A 7,739-nucleotide genomic window follows, 5' to 3' on the forward strand; every position below is an offset into this window, starting at 1 on the left:
GTCGCGCCGGTGATGATGGAGATCATGACGATGCTTCAGTGATGGAGATCATGAGCACAAGATAATGATGGCAATATCATGTCACATATTTTGATTGCATGTGATGTTTGTCCTTTATGCATCTTATTTTTCTTAGAACGTTGGTAGCATTATAAGATGATCCCTTACTAAATTTCAAGGTATAAGTGTTCGCCTGAGTATGCACCGTTGCTACAATTCGTCATGTCGAGACACCACGTGATGATCGGGTGTGATAAGCTCTACGTTCACATACAATGGGTCCAAGCCAGTTTTGCACAAACAGGATACTCGGGTTAAACTTGATGAGCCTAGCATATGCAGATATGGCCTCGGAACACTGGAGACCGAAAGGTTGAGCGTGAATCATATAGTAGATATGATCAACATGGTGATGTTCACCATTGAAAACTACTCCATCTCACGTCATGATCGGACATGGTTTAGTTGATTTGGATCACGTGATCATTTAGATGGCTAGAGGGATGTCTATCTAAGTGGTGGTTCTTAAGTAATATGATTAATTGAACTTTAATTTATCATGAACTTAGTCCTGATAGTATTTTGCAAATTATGTTGTAGATCAATAGCTCGCGTTATAGCTTCCCTGTGTTTTTATATGTTCCTAGAGAAAACTAAGTTGAAAGATGATGGTAACAATGATGTGGACTGGGTCCGTGATCTAAGGTTTATCCTCATCGCTGCACAGAAGAATTGTGTCCTTGATGCACCGCTAGGTGACTGACCTATTGCAGGAGAAGATGCAGACGTTATGAACGTTTGGCTAGCTCAATATGATGACTACTTGATAGTTTAGTGCACCATGATTTATGGCTTAGAACCGGGACTTCAAGAACGTTTTTGAAACGTCACGGAGCATATGAGATGTTCCAAGAGCTGAAATTGGTATTTCAGACTCATTTCCGTGTTAAAAGGTATGAAACTTCCGACAAGTACTTTGCCTAAAAGATGGAGGAGAATTTCTCAACTAGTGAGCATGTGCTCAGTGTCTGGGTACTACAATCACTTGAATCAAGTGGGAGTTAATCTTCCAGATAAGATAGTGATTGACAAATTTCTCTAGTCACCATCACCAAGTTACTAGAACTCCGTGATGAACTATTGTATGCAAGGGATGACGAAAACGATTCCCGAGCTCTTTGTGATGTTGAAATCAACGAAGGTAGAAATCAAGAAAGAGCATCAAATTTTGATGATTGATAAGACCACTAGTTTCAAGAAAAGGGCAAAGGGAAAGAAAGGGAAATTCAAGTAGAATGACAAGCAATTTGTCACTCCCGTGAAGAAGCCCAAAGCTGGACCAAAGCCTGAAACTAAGTGCTTCTACTGCAAAGGAAATGGTCACTGGGAGCAGAAATGCCCTAAATATTTGGTGGATAAGAAGGATGGAAAAGTGAACAAGGGTATATTTGATATACAGGTTATTGATGTGTACCTTACTAGTGTTTATAGTAGCCCCTGGGTATTTGATAGTTGTTCGGTTGCTAAGATTAGTAACTCGAAACAGTTGTTACAGAATAAACATAGACTAGTTGAGGGTGAAGTGACGATGTGTGTTGGAAGTGGTTCCAAGATTAATATGATCATCATCGCAAACTCCCTATACTTTCAAGATTAGTGTTGAACCTAAATAAATGTTATTTGGTGTTTGTGTTGAGTATAAATATGATTAGATCATGTTTATTGTGATATGATTATTCATCTAAGACAGAGAATAAATTGTTATTCTGTTTACATGACTAAAACCTTCTATGGTCATACACCCAATGTTGATGGTTTATTGAATCTTGATTGTAGTGATACACATATTCATAATATTGATGCCAAAAGATGTAAAGTTGATAATGATAATGCAACATATTTGTGGCACTGCCGTTTGGGTCATATCGGTGTAAAGCGCATGAAGAAACTCCATAAATATGGACTTTTGGAATCACTTGACTATGAATCATTTGATGCTTGCGAACCGTGCCTTATGGGCAAGATGACTAAAACTCCGTTCTCCGGAACAATGGAACGAACTAGTGACTTGTTGCAAATAATACATACCGATGAATGCAGTCCAATGAGTGTTGATGCTTGTGGCAGGTATCGTTATTTTCTAACCTTCACAGATGATTTGAGAAAATATGGGTATATCTACTTAATGAAACACAAGTCTGAAATATTTGAAAAGTTCAAAGAATTTCAGAGTGAAGTGGAGAATCATCGTAACAAGAAAATAAAGTTTCTACGATCTGATCATAGAGGAGAATATTTGAGTTATGAGTTTGGCCTTCATTTAAAACAATGTGGAATAGTTTCACAGCTCACGCCACATGGAACACCACGGCGTAATGGTGTGGCCGAATGTCGTAATCACACTTTATTGGATATGGTGCGATCTATGATGTATCTTACCAATTTACCACTATCGTTTTGGGGTTATGCATTAGAGACAACTGCATTCACGTTAAATAGGGCACCATCGAAATCCGTTGAGACGACGCCTTATGAACTGTGGTTTGGCAAGAAACCAAAGTTGTCATTTCTTAAATTTGGGGATGTGATGCTTATGTGAAAAAGCTTCAACCTGATAAGCTCAAACCCAAATCGGAGAAGTGCATCTTCATAGGATACCCAAAGGAAATTGTTGGGTACACCTTCTATCACAGATCCAAAGGCAAAATCTTTGTTGCTCAAATGGATCCTTTCTCGAGAAGGAGTTTCTCTCGAAAGAAGTGAGTGGGAGGAAAGTAGAGCTTGATAAGGTAATTGTACCTTCTCCCGAATTGGAAAGTAGTTCATCATAGAAATCAGTTCTAGTGATTCCTACACCAATTAGTCAGGAAGCTAATGATGATGATCATGAAACTTCAGATCAAGTTACTAGAGAAACTCGCAGGTCTTCCATAGTACGGTCCGCACCTGAGTGTTACGGCGATCCTTGTAGAAGTCATGTTAATATACCGTGATGAACTGACGAACTATGAGGAAGCGATCATGAGCCCAGATTCCATGAAATCTGAGATATGATCCATGTATGAGAACAAACCGAGGACTTTGGTGGACTTGCCCGATGATCGGCAAGCCATACAAAATAAATGGATCTTCAAGAGGAAGACGGACATTGATAGTAGTGTTACTATCTACAAAGCTCGAATTGTCGGAAAAAGGTTTTTGACAAAGTTCAAGGAGTTGACTACGATGAGACTTTCTCACCCGTAGCGATGCTTAAGTCTATCCGAATCATGTTAGCGATTGCTGCATTTTATGATTATGAAATTTGGCAGATGGATGTCAAAATTGCATTCCTAAATGGATTTCTAGAAGAAGAGTTGTATATGATGCAACCAGAAGGTTTTGTCGATCCAAAGGGTGCTAACAAAGTGTGCAAGCTCCAGCGATCCATTTATGGACTGGGGCAAACCTCTCGGAGTTGGAATAAAACACTTTGACAATATGATCAAAGCATATGGTTTTATGCAGACTTTTGGAGAAGCCTGTATTTACAAGAAAGTGACTGGGAGCTCAGTAGCATATCTAATATTATATGTGGATGACATATTGTTGATTGGAAATGATATAGAATTTCTAGATAGCATAAAGGGATATTTGAATAAGAGTTTTTTCAATGAAAAACCTCGGTGTAGCTGCTTACATATTGGGCATCAAGATCTATAGAGATAGATCAAGACGCTTAATTGGACTTTCACAAATCACATACCTTGGTAAAGTTTTGAAGAAGTTCAAAATGGATCAGTCAAAGAAAGGGTTCTTGCTTGTATTACAAGGTGTAAAGTTGAGTAAGACTCAAAGCCCGACCACGACAAAAAATAGAAAAAGAATGGAAGTCATTCCCAATGCCACAGTCATAGGTTCTATAAAGTATGTTGTGTTGTGTACCAGACTTATTGTGTACCCTGCCCTGAGTTTGGCAAGGGAGTACAATTTTGATCTAGGAGTAGATCACTGGACAGCGGTCAAGATTATCCTTAGCGAGGACTAAGGAAATATTTCTCGATTATGGAGGTGATAAAAGAGCTCGTCGTAAAGAGTTATATCAATGCAAGCTTTTACACTGATCCAGATGACTCTAAGTCTCAATCTGGATACATATTGAAAGTGGGACCAATTAGCTATAGTAGCTCAGTGCAGAGCATTGTAGACATGGAATATTTGCAAAATACATACGGCTCTGAATGTGACAACCCCGTTGGTTAAACTTCTCTCATGAGCAAAACATGATCACACCTTAGTACTCTTTGGGTGTTAATCACATAGCGATGTGAACTAGATTATTGACTCTAGTAAATCCTCTGGGTGTTGGTCACATGACGATGTGAACTATGGGTATTAATCACATACAGATGTAAATATTGGTGTTAAATCACATGGTGATGTGAACTAGATTATTGACTCTAGTGCAAGTGGGAGACTGAAGGAAATATGCCCTAGAGGCAATAATTAAGTTATTATTTATTTCCTTAATTCATGATAAATGTTTATTATTCATGCTAGAATTGTATTGACTGGAAACTTAGTACATGTGTGAATACATAAACAAAACATATAGTCCCTAGTATGCCTCAACTTGACTAGGTCGTTAATCAAAGATGGTTAAGTTTCCTAACCATAGACATGTGTTGTCATTCGATGAACGGGATCACATCCTTAGGAGAATGATGTGATGGACATGACCCATCCATTAGCTTAGCATTATGATCGTTACAGTTTCAATGCTACTCCTCTCTTCATGACTTATACATGTTCCTCAGACTATGAGATTATGCAACTCCCAAATACCGGAGGAATACTTGGTGTGCTACCAAACGTCACAATGTAAATGGGTGATTATAAAGGTTCTCTACAGGTGTCTCCGAAGGTGTTTGTTGGGTTGGCATAGATCGAGATTAGGATTTGTCACTCCGTGTTTCGGAGAGGTATCTCTGGGCCCTCTCGGTAATACTCATCACTATAAGCCTTGCAAGCATTGTGACTAATGAGTTAGTTGCAGGATGAAGTATCACGGAACGAGTAAAGAGACTTGCCGGTAATGAGATTGAACTAGGTATTGAGATACCGACGATCGAATCTCGGGCAAGTAACATACCGATGACAAAAGTAACAACGTATGTTGTTATGTGGTTTGACCAATAAAGATCTTCATAGAATATGTAGGAGCCAATATGAGCATCCAGGTTCCGCTATTGGTTATTGACCAGAGATGTGTCTCGGTCATGTCTACATAGTTCTCGAACCCATAGGGTCCGCACGCTTAACGTTCGATGACGATGTGTATTATGAGTTATGTGTTTTTGATGACCAAAGTTCGTTCAGAGTCCCGGATGAGATCATGGACATGACGAGGAGTCTCGAAATGGTCGATACATAAAGATTGATATATTGGACGACTATATTCAGACACCAGAAGTGTTCCGAAGATGTTTCAGATAAAACCGGAGTGCCAGAGGGTTACCGGACCCCCCCCCCCCCCGGGGGGGGGGACTAATGGGCCTCGATGGGCCTTAATGGAGAGAGAGGGAGAGGAGGGCTACAGGATGGCTGGCCACCCCCCTGAGTCCAAATAGGACAAGGGAAAGGTGGCGGCGCCCCCCTTTCCTTCTCCATCTCTCCCTCTCCTTCCTTCCCCCTCTCTCCTTCTTGGTAGAAACCTACTTGGACTTGGAGCCCTAGTAGGATTCCCCTTTTGGAGTGCACCAAGGAGGGTTGGCCGGCCTCCCATCCCTCCTTTATATACGGGGGCACGGGGGCACCCTAGAACACACAAGTTGATCTTTTAGCCATGTGCAGTGCCCCCCTCCACAGTTACACGCCTCGATCATACCGTTGCGGATCTTAGGCAAAGCCCTACGCTGATAGCATCATCATCACCGTCACCACGCCGTCGTGCTGACGGAACTCACCCTCGGCCTCAACTGGATCAAGGGTACGAGGGACGTCATCGAGCTGAATGTGTGCTGAACTCGGAGGTGACGTACGTTCGGTACTTGGATCGGTCGGATCGTGAACACGTACGACTACATCAACCGCGTTGTCATAATGCTTCTACTTTTGGTCTATGAGGGTATGTGGACACACTCTCCCCCTCGTTGTTATGCATCACCTAGATAGATCTTGCGTGATCATAGGATTTTTTTTGAAATTACCGCGTTCCCCAACATATTTAAGTGGGAGTTCTTAAGTAATATGATTAATTGAACTTTAATTTATCATGAACGTAGTCCTGATAGTTATTTTGCATGTCTATGTTATTGTAGATTAATGGCCCGTGCTACCATTCCTTTGAATTTTAATGCGTTCCTAGAGAAAGCTTAGTTGAAAGATGATGGCAGCAACTACACGGAATGGTTCCATAACTTGAGGATTATCCTCATTGCTGCACAGAAGAACTACTTCCAGGAAGCACCACTAGGTGCCAGGCCTGCTGCAGATGCTACTAATGACTTTAAGAACATTTGGCAGAGCAAAGCTGATGACTACTTGATAGTTCATTGTGCCATGCTTTACGGCTTAGAATTGGGACTTCAAAGACATTTTGAACGTCATGGAGCATATGAGATGTTCCAAGAGTTGAAGTTAATATTTCAAGAAAATGCCCGAGTTGAGAAATATGAAGTCTCCAACAAGTTCTATAGCTGCAAAATGGAGGAGAATAGTTCTGTCAGTGAACACATACTCAGAATGTCTGGGTACCATAACCACTTGACTCAGCTGGGAGTTGATCTTCCAGTTAATAGTGTCAGTGACAGAGTTCTTCAATCACTGCCACCAAGCTATAAAGGCTTCATGGTGAACTATAATATGCAAGGTATGAACAAGACTATTCCCGAGCTCTTCGCGATGCTAAATGTTGCGAAGGTAGAAATAAAAAAGGAGCATCAAGTGTTGATAGTCAACAAGACCACTAGTTTCAAGAAAAAGGGCAAAGGGAAGAAGGGGAACTTCAAAAACGGAAAAAGGTTGCTTCTCAAGAGAAGAAACCCAAGTTTGGACCTAAGCCTGAATCTAAGTGCTTCTACTGCAAAGGGACTGGTCACTGGAAGTGGAACTGCCCCAAGTACTTGGCGGATAAGAAGGATGGCAAAGTGAAAGGTATATTTGATTTACATGTTATTGATGTGTACCTTACTAATGCTCGTAGTAGTGCCTGGGTATTTGATACTGGTTATGTTGCTCATATTTGCAACTTGAAACAGGGGCTACGGATTAAACAGAGATTGGCTAAGGACGAGGTGACAATGCGCGTGGGAAATGGTTCCAAGGTCGATGTGATAGCCGTCGGCATGCTACCTCTACATCTACCATCGGGATTAGTTTTAGACCTGAATAATTGTTATTTGGTGCCAGCATTGAGCATGAACATTATACCTGGATCTTGTTTGATGCGATACGGTTATTCATTTAAATCATAAAATAATGGTTGTTCTATTTATATGAGTAATATCTTTTATGGTCATGCACCCCTGCTGAGTGGTCTATTTTTGTTGAATCTTGATAGTAGTGATACACATATTCATAGTGCTGAAGCCAAAAGATTTAATTTTAATAATGATAGTGCAACTTATTTGTGGCACTACCGTTTGGGTCATATCGGTGTAAAGAACATGAAGAAACTCCATGCTGATGGACTTTTGGAATCACTTGATTATGAATCATTTGGTGCTTGTGAACCATGCCTCATGGGCAAGATGACTAAA

This window comes from Triticum dicoccoides, chromosome 4B, assembly GCF_002162155.2.
Source record: "Triticum dicoccoides isolate Atlit2015 ecotype Zavitan chromosome 4B, WEW_v2.0, whole genome shotgun sequence".
NCBI classification, from domain to species: Eukaryota; Viridiplantae; Streptophyta; class Magnoliopsida; order Poales; family Poaceae; genus Triticum; species Triticum dicoccoides.